The sequence below is a fragment of the Micrasema longulum genome, unplaced genomic scaffold, assembly GCF_059751315.1.
Source record: "Micrasema longulum isolate JH-2025_06_02 unplaced genomic scaffold, ASM5975131v1 h1tg000588l, whole genome shotgun sequence".
NCBI classification, from domain to species: domain Eukaryota; kingdom Metazoa; phylum Arthropoda; class Insecta; order Trichoptera; family Brachycentridae; genus Micrasema; species Micrasema longulum.
This window is the reverse complement of record NW_028277784.1, coordinates 1-15,769: the sequence shown is the minus strand read 5'-3', so window position 1 is coordinate 15,769 and position 15,769 is coordinate 1. Positions and strand designations below refer to the sequence as shown.

General features: G+C 32.7%; 1 protein-coding gene across 2 annotated transcripts in view; it reads right to left on the bottom strand.

The window, feature by feature from the left end:
- Window positions 1-6,645, bottom strand: part of ap (apterous) — a 93,559-nt gene extending 86,914 nt beyond the window's left edge. Inside the window, exon 1 of one of the 2 annotated variants that reach the window (XM_088228509.1) lies at window positions 6,154-6,645. The gene's annotated coding sequence lies outside the window, so the exon portion shown is untranslated. The remainder of the gene's footprint in view (window positions 1-6,153) is intronic. The other variant, XM_088228510.1, reaches the window with a different exon arrangement.
- Between the last annotated feature and the right edge of the window lie 9,124 nt (window positions 6,646-15,769).

Below are 15,769 nucleotides of genomic sequence, written 5' to 3'. Positions count from 1 at the left end.
TATTGTTGCTTTTTTAATGTAATAGTGTTATTTTTATCTGATATTATATTTGTGTACGTAGTATCTTTGGTTAATGTAATGTCATTGTCTTACATGTTTCCCAATGCAATTTGGTATAATTTTTTTACCGCCTCAATTTTCGTTAAGTATTTAATGACAAACCGGTTTGTTTTTCCGTTTAGTGGCATTTAGTATCATTACAAATTGAACACAACACCCAGGATTGAAGAAAGTCACTTGTTTAATTTTTGTATTCTCATCGGGAATCGAAACCACAACCTTATGTGCGAGAGTCAAGTAGCCTTGGCCATTAGTCTTAGCCATTACACTACGGAGGCCGAGTTGTAAATAACTCACCATTAGAAAATGGAAACCAAGTTAAAGTAGAATAGGGTTTGAACCTCAGACCTCTGATCCGTGAGTCCGCGACACTAGCCACGGTACTAGGTACAACACAATTTTTCACATCTAAGGTGCAAAGGGCAGTGAATTCGCTAACCAATTACAAATTGCACTATTTTACGTAACTCGATCATTTTACAATAGCAAAAACATATAAATGTAGATATCATATCATTATTTTGATCGATTGATCCCGGAATCTCATACATGCTATGTGGTCGGCATACGCACCACTACTGGCGGCCCCGACCGTAATGGCTAAGACGCTAGCCTCATGCAAGAGTGTTGAGTGTTCGATTCCCGGTGAGATCCCCGTACATTATTTTTCTAGAGACTGGATGTTTTTTGCTACAGTTTACCACAGTAATTAAATACATTTTCCAATTATACTGCTAAAAAACAAATAAATGTATAAACGAAGCGACATTACTGACTCAAAATACTTTAAACGTCAATTTTGACCGAAAATTCAAAAAAATTAATAATAGGATGGTAGTTTAATTAATTACTATAATTTTACTGTATTTGTAAAAAACAAAAACTATAACCGAATTGTCCACGTCAACTCATGAAAATGTTAAACATTAAATTAGTTCTTTCCGGAAAGAGCATTTACTAAAAATATAAAAGATATAGAAATCGTTTGTAAGAAAAAAAACAGCTTGCAAAATTTTTCTAAACACCGTAACGCAAAACTATCTTAGAATCTTAACATTAGATTTTCATATCAAGATGTTTATCGATTCTGTGGAAAAGTTGTTTTTTGTTTGGGAGAGTTGCATATTCCCTTTATAGTAAATGTAACACAGGTTTCTATGGTCATGAAATATTGGTAATTTTAATATCAACATCAAGTTATTTTGTATGAACCAAAGAGCCATAATATATCCAAAGATTAGGAAATTCTTAGACATACGGAATATCTAAGTGTGATCATATATATTTTTTTAATAATAACAAAAACTAACAACAAACTCTATCTTTCTTGGCAACAGAGTATTCTGACAGGTCACTAGCAAAATATCTACAATGACAAGAGTTATTGATTTGCGCACATTAATAACGCCTAAAAACTGCAATAAAAATCTCAGCACGGGATTTACCAGTGAGGAACATTACAAAAAAAAAATCATGTTCATAAATATGATATACCCAATTATGTAACAAAAACAATTCCGATATTGGAATAAAGTAGGTATGTACCATTATCTATCACCGGAGTTCCCCTAATCGCTCCTAGTGGTGCACAGGGCACAGCATTGGTACACCAAATGCAGCGTATCTCGACTTGGGTCAGTGGAGTCGCTACATCCACAAGAAAGTTAATAATATAAAGTTTATATATCGTCGTGATCGTAGAATAACGACGGATGTGCCAAAAATGCTACCTTTCATATTTGATCTTGAAAAGGTGATTATATGAAGGTTTTATATTCCACGTTCGAAAACAAGCTGAATGTACATAACTACGTTTACAACTTACCTTATATTTATTTATATTTATATATATTACTTACAATTCAACTGAAATTTATATTTTGAAGATAAAATCATATGTTATTTACTCTGCTAGATGCCAGGAAGCAATTATCGCTCTATAATTGACAAAATTCCAACTTAAAAACCTTCAACCTTCTTGAGTCAAAAGTTCATTATAAGATGGTGTCATATTCCGTCCGCTAGATGACAATTTTTTTTATTGTCTGGGACCAATTTGGTATTTGTGGATTATTTTATGGAAGGAAGGTTTTTATACGGTTGATACTTTCCAGATAGCAATCCATACCATGTTGGTGATCTTATGAGCATCTACATGCGTAAGGAAGGCTAGCGCTATATGTGTATAAAATGCATATAAAAATGTGAATTTTGTAACTTTGTTTACCTATATCGTCGTGATCGTAGATCAACGACGTATGTGCGAAAATGCAACCTGAACTTTCTTTTATATTTTGTTTATTTATTTATTTATTAGACGGCTTCCGCCATTAACAAAATATGAAATAATAATAAAAAACAATCATAATTAAACAAACAAAAAAAGAACACCTGCACGAAAGGGAAGAAAATATAGATACATATAATCAGCAGAAAATAAGGAAATAACAATAAATAAATAAATATCTTGGAAAGGTTAAACAAAGGCTTTATATTCCAGGTTTGAATTTTCTTTTGTATATAACTAACCCAAGTATAAAATGTTATACTTTTGTTATTTTATAGTTGTGACATAGTGTTAAAAAAAATAAACCGCTTTCTTATAAATTGAAGAAAATCACATGTGTCGTTGTTTTACGATTATGACGATATTATGTTTCATTATTTTAGTAAGATAATAGAAATAAATAAATGAAATATTTGTGCTTTTTAATGTCACGAATAAACATGTTTCAGATAGAACTGCACTCAAAGAGGGAAGATTCATGAATATAATATTCACCATCAAGATACAGTGTCCTCTAAAAAAGTAACCAAGCCAAGATTCCTACAGTCGCGAGGATTCTCGAGAAATAATATTAAAAGTAAGTCCATTTTGTTATGATTTATTCCCGAGAACTTGCGACGCAAGGCATAATGGCCACAAAACCAGAACATGAGAAAACGGTACCACATAACTCGAGGCACTTAGCAACCATACTTTGTGAGTACACGCATTGTGTGGCTGCTGGAGAGTTAACACGTACTATAACATTTCGCAGCCTCACAGGAACAATACAATATATTTGTACCTCCCTTCTTATTTTATGGGATTGGCACTTAAAGTGAACAGAGTTATTTTGTTTTCTATTTGTTTTTACTTTATCGCGCCTGCTTACTATTTTTAAGAAAAATTAAAAACTTGTAAACATAAATAAAGTGACGGAGTAAAATCAACAATATTTTGAGTGCCATTTTTTTAAACCTTTGCAAATATGACTGGATGCTAACCCACTCAAAAGATTGATTTATATTTCAACGGAGATGGAAAATCGTTTTGAGAAAATTAATTTCTAGTTTAACTTGGTACTGGCTACTTTAAACGATTAGCTTAATTAATTACATTAGAAATAAAACATTATTTGGAACATTAGATTCAGTAGAATCTCATTCATATCTACGAAACGTAGCTCATTTAGTTTAAAAATCAATGTATAATAATAATTCAATAAATGAATATGTTCGAACACCACAGAACGGTGAATGTTAAACAGTTTATTAATTGATTCCATATTCACGTCTCAAGAAAGTCTCCATCTCTTTTGCAATTTATTCAAATCTTTATCACTCCATCGGCAGCGGAATCCAGCTTTATCTACAAACATTTGGACGTACTCAAAGTGTTGTAAAAAAAAAACTTTATAATTTCATATTTAATATGAGAATGCGTAATTGAAGCTTGAATGAAAATTAAGTATTGTATGCCCACTAATTCTTTTTTAATTTGAATTATTGAAACATTTTTATTATTTACGTTTTATATTTTTGAAAATATCCTCCTACAAGCAACAAAAAGCAGCTTAGTGGAATTTTGTTTATTTAATTTATACGCTCTACTCGAATGTGTTTTAATCATTTTTATTTTTGTGTGTTTATGTTTTTATGTTTAAATTAAAAAAAACCTTTTTAGATAGCCAGTAACTTGAAATACTTATATAAGCAAATGTGATGCTATTCGTGTCTAGAAGAAACCTTGAGAGATTGCTATCTTTCGTACGTGTATGTACAAAAGGAAAATAGTTTATTCTTTTGTAATGTGAGTTACATGATAAACAAGTAAAGTAAACTTGTTTTTATTAATATATTTATAATTCCGTATATTTCAAAATAAACTCTAATAGTGCCTTAAAACATGTACCTAATTATAATATATTATTTTGTCAATTTATTTATTTTCAACTATATATATATACGTTCAATATTTTCCAACCAACTTAAAACCTAACGGGGAGAGTTTGTAATTATAATTCGTTTTTTTGCGATTTTTAACAGCTGTTAAATGTTCAAAACTTAAATGGGCTTTGTAATCTGAGTCTCAAACATGCATTATAAAATCCAACAATCAGACTCTATACGGTCTTGAATATTGGTTTATGGATGACATTAAAATCATTCAATAGTCTTCTTCATCTTAACCTTGTTCTCTCTACTAATGGATACCTGTTCAAATCGCTTCCACTCACTTCCAACCTTTCTACTCCTTTTTTTCTTCATGTTCTGCCGGCTATCGAAGCAATGTCGTCACCATATTTTTTTGTGGCCTTTCAACACCTCTTTTGTTTGCTCATGGTCTTCACTTTATTATTCTGGGTGTTCGCTTGTCATCATTTTGCCCACTGCCATTTTAATTTTGCCGTAAATCTATAATACCAACGACTCCGGTTCGACGCCTTATTTTTATTTTTTTTATTGTCTCTTAAATAAACACCGAGCATCTGTCTCACCATAGATTGTTGAGTGCATTTTAGTTTCTGGCTACTTTTTTATATCACAGACAAGGTTTTTAGTCCGATTATCAATATACACGATTTGTCAAAAGCTGCCCAACTTAGCCCTATTCTTCTTGGCCACTCCACGGTCTGTTTGTATTTACGAAGTTTTACTTTGTGTCCTAGGTATACGTGTTCATCAATCACTTTGATATTATTATTGTCAATCAAAATATATTTCCATATTGGACTCATAATCTTTGTTTTATTCATATTCATTTTTGAACCGATCTTATTTGAAGTTCCATTCCACCACTATGTCATCTGCAAATCTTAGGTGACTCCACACTACATACCATCGATGTTTACATTATTATTCTCCCAATTCAGGGTTTTAAATACATCCTCCAAAGCCAGTCTAAAAAGTTTTGTCGATATTATATCCCCTTGTCGAACACCTTTCTTTATTTCAATTTTATCAGTTTTTGTGTCCTCATCAATCCTAACATCTGTAGTTGCGTTGTCAAAAATAAATTTCAACAGTAAAGATTTAATATAGAAAATAAATAGGTAGTTCGTTATAAAAACATCGCCTACGATTTTCTCGACACCTTATGTTGGTACGATGTCCGCGTACTAAACTTAACAGCGCAATAAAATCAGCGTAGGTTGCTTAACGCGCAAGCGCAGTTCATCACCCAAGAGAGAGATTATAAATCAATGTAGATGTATATCTTATAGCCAAAAATCGCTACCTTTCTTTCGTCGAAAAAAGAGGTAAATATTATTTGCTCAAACGTGTAACGGGTAAAAGATTATTCATTGAAAAATAGCCACTAACTCCCGGTGTATAAAAACTTTTTTCCCTGTCACACTCGCCTGCACAGTTAACTAAGAAGAACGACTGAAGTCGTATAGATGAGACGGATTTCTTTGCCGTAATAAAATATTTATATAGATCTATAAATCGTTCTTAGCGGACAAGTACTTGTGTAGAATATTCTAGTATATTTTTTTGTATTATTTTACTGGTTACCGCATACCATCGAACCATGCGCCGTGCCGTAATACAAAATACAAGTATACCTATACACACATACATCATATGATATAAATCCATAATTTAACAATCCCATGTTGGTAAAAATACATTATTTTTAGGAGCTTCTCTGTGTTTGCATTTGGAATAAAACCAAAGAAAATGCATTCAAAAGACGCCGGACTTAGCAGACTTTACGAGATTTTGTATCCATTATTTACTTTTCTTATTTCTAACCGTGCAAAATAGGAACTTAAAATTATTAACATTAAAATTCGTGTAAAATTGAATATTTAAAGCACTTACCTATAGTAGTCTTTCTTGCAGAAGATATTCCCGTCGCGGGCGAAGCAGGTGAGTTCGGAGTCTAGTTGTAGCTGGCACTCGCAGCAGCGGAGACATGGCGCGTGCCACCTCCGCTCTACCGCCTGCAGGAAGAAACGGTCCCTTATCCTGCGGCCGCAGCCCGCGCAGTGCTCGGCCTGCGGGCCGCAGCCCCCGCAGCCGTTGCTGGGGTCCGCGCAGGGCTCGCGACCCGCGCACGGGTCCGGCCGGCCGCAGCCGCGCTCGAGGCCCGCGCACGGCTCCGCCCGGCCGCAGCCGTGCTCGAGGCCCGCGCACGGCTCCGCCCGGCCGCAGCCGCGCTCGGGGCCCGCGCACGGCTCCGCCCGGCCGCAGCCGCGCTCGGGGCCCCCGCACGGCTCCGGCCGGCCGCACCGCGCGCACGGGCCGCCCCGCGGCTCGCACCCCCCGCACGCGTGCGCGGCCTGATTGTTATTGTCGGTGGCGACCCGCTCGCACTGCTGCAACGAAAACAAAAAGCATTATAGGGAGAGCCGTCGTAAGAAGAAAAAAGTAGGAATGGTTGAGTCGCCCTGTCGTCGAACAAACCTGTAATTGCGGAAACTCGGCGGATGGAGTAACCGAGTAACTCAATTTCATTAATAATAATGGGTATGTAGTACAGTGCGTTCGATAACCCGTTTAATAACCCCATGTTACTGTGTTATCCAAGTAAACATTCAAATTTCGTTTGTGCAAGCAGGCATACTAGAATATTCTATTTAAAAACGTTATTTCACTAACACATTAACATTGATTTATTAAACATTACCGACCTGTAACATTATTTATTAGTGTTTAGCTAAATTTTAAGTGTTTTCCAAAGATAACTCAAATTTCTTAAATCAACAGGTTTGTTTCAAAGTGTATTTTATTTATTTATTTTATTGTACAGAAACATGCAGTCAACGATGATTAAATTACTTAATAATATTAAGGTTTAAAGACAGACCAGCGAAGTTTCTAAATTAAAATCATGCATATTAAATTATAGTACATTTTTTAATGTTTGCGTGCGTATGTATGTATATATATATATATAAAAGGGTGTGCATCTGTGTATTTATGTGAGAGTAAGTATTTAGGTGTGTGTAAGCGTGAGCATCATTAAAAAGCAAGTGGGAGCGTATCGCAGTCAAATAGACTGAGTATTAATTTATTTTCATAATATATTATGTAATTTGAGCAAGGACGATAGAGGAAAGAGTGAGAGATGTATGAATAACAGGAACTCATACAAAATTTTATTTATTGATTTAAAAATAAAATGAGTTGTGCCTTAGAAAACCTTTAATTCCAAAGCGTTTGTTTCATGCATCTTTTAAGCAAAAATGTAAATATTAATGTCAAGTTTATTATTAATTATGAAAGGAAATATGATAACAAAGCACGGCGAATGAATATTAAATACATTTTAGTCTCGCGGTATCGCGAATCTACGTTATGCTCGCGCGAAGATCGTTCTCTCGGACCACATCATGGGAAGACCTTGTCACGTAAAGGGGATTGTAGATATTTGTTCATTTATTACAAACATAATCTACAACTCTTCTTCATCTAGAAATACTAAATGTGACAACACACGATTTAGTATAAGTGGACCTCATCATATGCCGGTGTTATATTAAATTAAATTTCTTTTTATTTCTTTTTATTTTTTTTTTTACATATCTTATCTACATTTATTTGTCTGCCTTATTATATAGTAGTAAATGTTTTTAAAAAAATAATATTATTAATATTATAAAGTAATGCCTACTAGGAAAAGACCCGTGCTAAGGCAGATTAACATATACGTTTATTTATATATTTACATACACATACACACACATATATATACACATACACATACTCACATACACATAGGTACATATATACACACACACACACACATACACACACACCCTTACATACAAATACATATATATATTTATATATATAAATTCTTTTTCTATTTTCAATATTTTGTCATTTGTATTTATGTATGTTTCAAGTTTTGTTAATATGAATATTAATTTTTAATTGTCTTGGCATTATCCAATAAAAAAAACGCACATATCAAAAAAAGTCTAGCCTATATACAGAAATTTCTTAGCTATTCGGAACCTTAGTCAAAAAACCATTTGTTTGTGAAAACAGTGAAATAAATAGTAACATGTCCTTTATTACTAACAATTATCTAAATTATGATAATTTAGCACAATTATGCTTTTTTGACGTTATATTTAAGGTTATGTAGAAAACTAAAATCATTATCATAATTTTACTATTCGCGCCAGGTGGTGCATAGGGCATACATTGGCACTCCAATTGCAGTGTTACATAACTCATCATCTACTACATGAAAGTAAGGCAATCAATCTTATGATTCAGGTACTACTCCAGGGACAATACATACATACACTAATTGATTACGGAGAGACAGTTTATTGTGACATAACCGTGAACGACCCATGCCTGTGAACTTGCCCCAACTCATTAGAAAATCTTTTTTGAGTCAGGGCACTTGCAATACATGCATAAACATGGAATGCATTCCTGAAATAATAATTATTACAAAGATAAAATTATTACAAAGCGGCGATGAACCTAACTTACAAAGATAAAAAGGATTCCTTGCACCTGGCAACGAAAATAAGACAACAATACCTAAATAATGTCGTCTTCAATTTTAATAAGAAGGCAAAGGAAAATCCTAAAATAATTATTAGAGTACCCAATTCCTAATCTTGTAGAAACTACTGTCAAATCTTTACTATGGGCTGCACGAAACTATAGAAAATTATGGAGTTTTAAAATTGAAATGTTTTAAAAACAAATTAAAAAAACGAAAGAGTACTTTCGCTCTAGACGAGCATCATCAGAGTGACTTTCTTCTTAATTTCTTGGTATGTTGTTCTTCCATTCTTAATTCTATGGTAGGCGAACGCACCAACTGCTACACTATGAGGCGGACTTATCTCCACTCGATTTCCTTTTTCGAGATTTTGACCTGACTTTGTGAAGGGTTCTGGTTCCATTTTACACACTCAGAAGTGTATTCTTCATTCGCCCGGACACGTAAAAGAATAAAGAAAAAAAAATGGTTCAAACTAAAATATTATTTTATTTTAAGTAAGACCATCTATGTCGTTTTCTTTAAATTAATTAATTAATTGAATAAATTAAAGAAAAAAGAAACGATCCCAGACCTAATGCACGGCAACCAAACGCGATAGCCACTGTTATAACACGAAGCGATTACAACAATAATTTATTCACCGTATGTTATTATTTAAATAAAAATACATGTTTATCATTGTCGGTGATATACGTAATTATGAACGTAATTTTTTATTAATGATTTAGTTACATCATGATTATGATATAATTAATTGGTGATATTGAAGAAATTTTAATTATGTATTTTATATTTGATTTCCACTGCTAATGAATTATATTATTTTTAATACATTTTTATAGTTAACATTACAAGTTATATTTATTTTTTGTTTTCGTGTAGGAGCGCGCATTTTTTCTTCCGAAAATGGCGGTAAAAAAATATCATTTTTATTATTATTTTTAGCAATTCTAATATATCTTGGTACAAAATAAATAACATTTTTCGTGAATTCGCTCGTAAAGAAACATCGTCGTGTATTCATTTTTACCGCGCTTTTGGGTGAATTGCGGCCGAATTTTCGGATCGCGTATTCGTATTTAGTCGTTCTTTGACCGTGTCGTGAAAGCGTGTAAAAACCTTTCGAATAAACGTAATTCGATGGTGTAACTTTTAATTGGTAAGTAGGTACCTAGGTACTTGTTGATGATTGAATTCTAAAACTTTGGAAAATTTATTTTCCAGTATAGAATTCTTTTTGGAAATATCAAACTCTGTTTTTCTAACCAACAGGGTTTTGCTTTATGTAGAAATGCGATTTTCAAAAATGTATTAAAAGTCAGTCAATATTATTTTGGCATAACTAAAAATCTAGTAAAATGAAATAAATCAATTATAAGGAATTAAAGGAAAGAATCTGATTTGGATGCATAAGAAACTACTGTTATTTATAAACATTCAAATATAGACTTTTTTATATACGAAAAAATACCACTATGTCAATTATTAATCATTATAATTTATTATTCTGCTCTAATGCAGCCTTGGTGAACGATGGATAAAACATTTAAGCTAATAACTTTTTTTCTGCTTAACAAATTGAAAATTTTAAGAACTACAAACATGCCTAGGCTCGTCATTTCCCAAAAAACAGCTCGTAAATCGGTTCAGTAGTTATTCGGTCTATCGAGACCACACATACGAACATTGCCTTTTATATACATAGACATTGTTTTTTTTTGGTTTATTTTTTTTTTTTTTTTTTAATCTTCTAATAAATTCGAAAATGATGTTTTTGGCTTTATGCTTCCATCAATCAAATGTTTCATTTAAAAAATATATTTAGTGTATTTAGTTTAGTTTGTTTTTAATTTCTTAAGGGCAGTGTATATTAATTGCTTCCCTAATCAAAAACCTCACCCCACGCCCCCAGAACGCAGGTCTATATTTATGTACAAAGGCTTTTAAGGCTTTTAAGCTTAATTATCTCTTTGCTAATGATCACATTGATAATAATAATAATTACCCTTACTGAAGATGGGTTGGTTATAGTCAACCTGAAACCGGTAGATACAAACAAAAAATGCCATCAACAATGTTTTGAGTATGTCCAAATGTTTGCAGACAGGCTGGATTTCCTCCCTCGGGAGAGAACTGGCAAAAGAAGTATACAAATTGGAAAAATTGTTTTCAGGCGTTGTTTTGCCTAGTAGGTGAATTGGTTCAGACGAATGAATCTCACCCACATGACAAAAGTTTTAGCTCTTTTACTTCACATAATTTAACAGATTTTAGAACAAGAATTTAGGAAAAATTGATTTTTTAACATAGGCAGAATGGTGAATATTACAGAATGTTAGTGACCTGATAGATTCCTCAGTACGGTGATTGAGTAAAGATTCAAGATTAGGACAATGACGTATGATGAATAGACAGGTTATTCCTTTACTAAGTTCATCTAAGACAGTGGTTCCAACGGACCTCCAAGAGTCCGTAAAACCACTTTAGGGTTTTACGGACCCCTGGAGGTCCGTTGGGACCACTTTGGGGATCTGTGGAAAATTAAAGTGAATTTGGGGATGGGCGGACAACTGCAGGTTGTCCGCGGATGGTTTTTATAAAATAAAATAATTGTGACCCATTTTCAATATTATTAAAATTAAAAATCAAAATAAATAAATAAATAGATGTCAATTTTTATGTCCCTAGTAAAATAATAGGTATATAAATTACAAAATACTAGAAATAACGTGTCTAAAATAAGGCACTAAAGAGTCATACATCTAATTGAAAATTTCATTTTATTCTGTGTATGGTGTGAAGAAGTACATGTGACAGTTTTTCCAAGTTTTGAACAGAAAGCCGTATCATTTTTTTTATTATTACAAAAACTATGTCACATGAGCATTTTCGAACGCATTTAATATCTTCTTGCATCTTAAATTCATGAGCAACGTTATACATGTATACTGTTTATGTTAATTTATGTAAAAGTTTTATTACATACTATTCATATTTATCGATCTTATGTTTCAACAATATTTACCATAGTTTATTATTATTAGTTTATATGATTATTATTTGACAAGCGCTGTGGTGCAGTTAGTTAGACGGCTTACTGTGAAACTGGCGTCGTGGGTTTGATTCCCGCCAGTTTCAATAAAAAAATTCAAGAAAGATTTTTTTCTCAATTGGTCTGGGTGTTGTGATGTATTTTTCATAACCTCCTACCATATCTCCTCTTTCCCACCTGCTGACTAGCCTGTAAATAATGTAATGTAGAGTTAATCCTTTAAAAAAAAAGTTGCGACACTAGCTAGCAGCTGTCAAACTTTTAAAAATGTGGTTAAAAATAAAGCTAAGAATCTACCTACTAAACCACATATCTGTTTTGCTTTTTCCAGTTGGAGTGCAATTTAAGCATTTTTTTGTCACACGCGAGAGCACATTTCTGCGTAGCATCACGTCTTATCACGCTGAAAGTCTGTTAGACTTTAATAATGAAGACTTGGAAGGCAATTGTCCACGAAATGGAGTGCCATTTTCTTCGCTCTAGTAACGACTAGGGTGGCCCCGAGAACCATTCCGCGTGCGGTACCTACGAACGAGCCTTGTAACAATTAAAAAGTGAATTTTATTGAAGTTGTCACGTTATCTGCTCCGCGGTCCGAGTTATTAGATAAACGCCAGGAACCAAAGGGTAGATAGGTACTGTGATTAGAGCGGTCCAACTTCCGTCGGAGTGGCGATAAACACACATCAGATCACACTCGCTCTGCCGAATATTACCACTCGTGAGTCGTGAGCACGGGAAGTATTCACCAATCACGTATCGCGACTCGCAACATTAGCGTTGCGGTAACTTTGCGCAGTTATTACCACTGTGTGAAAATTACAAAGTTAATTTATTTTATATTATTCATTTTATTCATTTTATTAATTTTATTCATTTTATTCATTTTATTCATTTTATTCACTTTATTCACTTTATTAATTTTATTCATTTTATTCATTTTATTCATTTTGTTCATTTTGTTCATTTTGTTCATTTTGTTCATTTTGTTCATTTTGTTAATTTTGTTAATTTGTAAATTTTGTTAATTTTGTTAATTTTGTTAATTTTGTTCATTTTGTTCATTTTGTTCATTTTGTTCATTTTGTTCATTTTGTTCATTTTGTTCATTTTGTTCATTTTGTTCGTTTTATTCGTTTTATTCGTTTTATTCGTTTTATTCGTTTTATTCGATTTATTCGTTTTATTCGTTTTATTAGTTTTATTTATTTTATTTATAATTTTTTTAATTATTATTATCATTATTTTATTTTTTTTATTATTTTTTTTTATTTTTACGTAAACGGCATAAATTGCATTGAATATATTGAATTAAATATGGAAAAAAATACACCTAAATACAAAAAGTTATAAAATTGCATAAGTATAATAATTGTAACAAGTAGGTAAATAAATACACATAAGCAACCAAAAATATTGACGAAATAAATACATAAATATGAAAAAACAAAAAAAAGGAAAAACATTTAAAAATATAAATAAAGATTTAAGAATAATATTGTAAGAGAAAAAAAAACAGACTCGTTTTATATCTATCAAGTCCAGAACCAAATATATCAGCATTGTCCTGATTACCATATCTGTGGAGCCTAGGCATAGGCGAGTGCGTGTGATAGTTAATCCTAGAACTTTCGGAACAAAAAGGAGATCTGTGGTGGGTATGTCGACCCGGTACACGGAAACACACCAACCCCAGCAAATCAGGACAGTCAATGAATGAATTGATCACATTATAAAGTAATATTAGGTCAGTTGGGATTCTTCTATCAGAAAGTCTTAAAAGATTATCTGAAGATACCAATTGATTATAATTAAATAAAGCAGCTGGAATATGAAGTTTAACATTAATATATTTTAGAAATTTCTTCTGGACGCGCTCGAGTCGAGAATCAGAATTTACACGAAAATGGCGCGACCAGACTGGAGAAATATATTCTAAGCAACTTCTTACCAGGGAACAATAAAGTGACTTGATCGGTGTGATATTTGGATCGGTTCATACGCTCTCGTACGACTGATAACACTCAGATACCCAAGACCTACACCTAATTATGAACATTTACAAAATACTTTTCTTCGCAATTATGTAATTTGTTATACTTGATTTGTTCGGTAATTATATTACCATAAATAGCATATCAAATTAAAAGGTCAAACATTGATGTTTTAATTTCGCGATAAAATTAATGGCTGCATATCATACATAAATACGTAATACGTATCTATCATTGCGTATACACCTACCTGTTTTAATCTAAATTTATTTAATTAAATTTAAATTCGATTCGGGAGTTGATGGTTCGAACTAATTTATTTCGGATTTGTTTTGATTGTGCATTTTTAGTAAATTATTGTTACGATTTAAATAGGGGAAAAATATTAATATGCTAATATTAGACAGGTGGTACTTATTTTCATTACTCAAACTCCGATGGTTGGATGGAGTGTAGCGGGAGGGGGGATGCTATTGGGACCGGGGACGGGAGGTATACATGCCAGGATGGAGGAAGATGGCGACGAATGTTGGAGACCAAGGCATTCAGTGGGCTGTAAAGATACTTGTTTATTGTTAAAAGAGGAAAAATAAAAACAAATAAATATGGAAGTAATTTCGTCACATAATTAAATAATAGAATAATGTGACATTTCATGGTGTTTTATTTTCTACTAAATTTTAAAACTACCTACGTTGGCATATCAGGAATTGGGTAGGTCCCAGTGGCGAACGATGATTTTATTTACAGGTAAGCTATTGAAAAATACCATATATTTGAACTTACACAGTAGGTACATAATATAAGTCATGTATACTATAAATTGCTCTTTTTATGTGGTTTGGTGTGATACAACAACTAACATCTATGAAATCAACTCAATAACTTCGTGATATATTATCCATAACTTATCTAAAGTTTTATAAATAATAGCCCAGTTAATTCAAAAGGTGTTTTTTTTCCTTTTGTTCCCGTTATTTATTGCTTTGCTTATGCATACAAAGCTTTTTTTTCCTAGTATGTATATTTTGTACAATAGTTAGTTTTCACAGATTTGAGTCCATTCCTTCATATTTTTTTTCATTTTTGTAACTATGGCCTTCAGAAAGTCAATGTATCTTTCTGCAGTGGCTTCGTTTAATTTTTCAGAAGGTATTAGGTATTCCCAATACGATTGAAATGTCAACTGGTTGATTTGTTCTAGAAATTAATAATGCTAAAAACAGCCGCGTCGAACGCCACATGTCCTACACGCATAAAAGTAATTTTTGTCATATGTCCAAATTATCATATCAAAATAAAATATACCTTAGAAAAAATGTTTGAAATACTGTTTTCCAAAATCGAGAATATTCGAATCAATTGTGTAATCTGAAAGTTTTATTCTAGGAGAAAAAAACTGCCACTGGGTTTTTTATGTTCAAAATATATTATAGTATAGGCACTTATTTGTATGAAGAAATAAGCTGGAATAATCGGCTAGTTTCTTGGTTCACTACTGGCGCTGGGCGCGTTTTATTAATATTTGTATTTATATTTGGAGAATAATACAAACGGTGGCAATGATTTATAAGAAATAATATTGTTCTGTTTTTTTTTTAATAAAGTTACCGTAAAGCATTATTATGGATTGTAAAATATAATGGTAAGCTGCGCATAATCGTTTTTATACGCGATTCGCCCCTGGTAGGTCCTGGGTAGTTATAAAGGTACCTGAATATATTAGTCTAAAAATAAAGCCGTACGTAAACTAACTACACGATTAATTTAGCTGAAGAAAATCCTATGACGGTCAAACCAAGTCATCAAAAGTGAGTTTCAAATACCTGAGAGTACTGTATGTTACGGGAAATGGCGGCTTTCAAAAAGAACTGGGATTGCGGCTTGGAATAGCAGGCGCCACATTCAACGGTA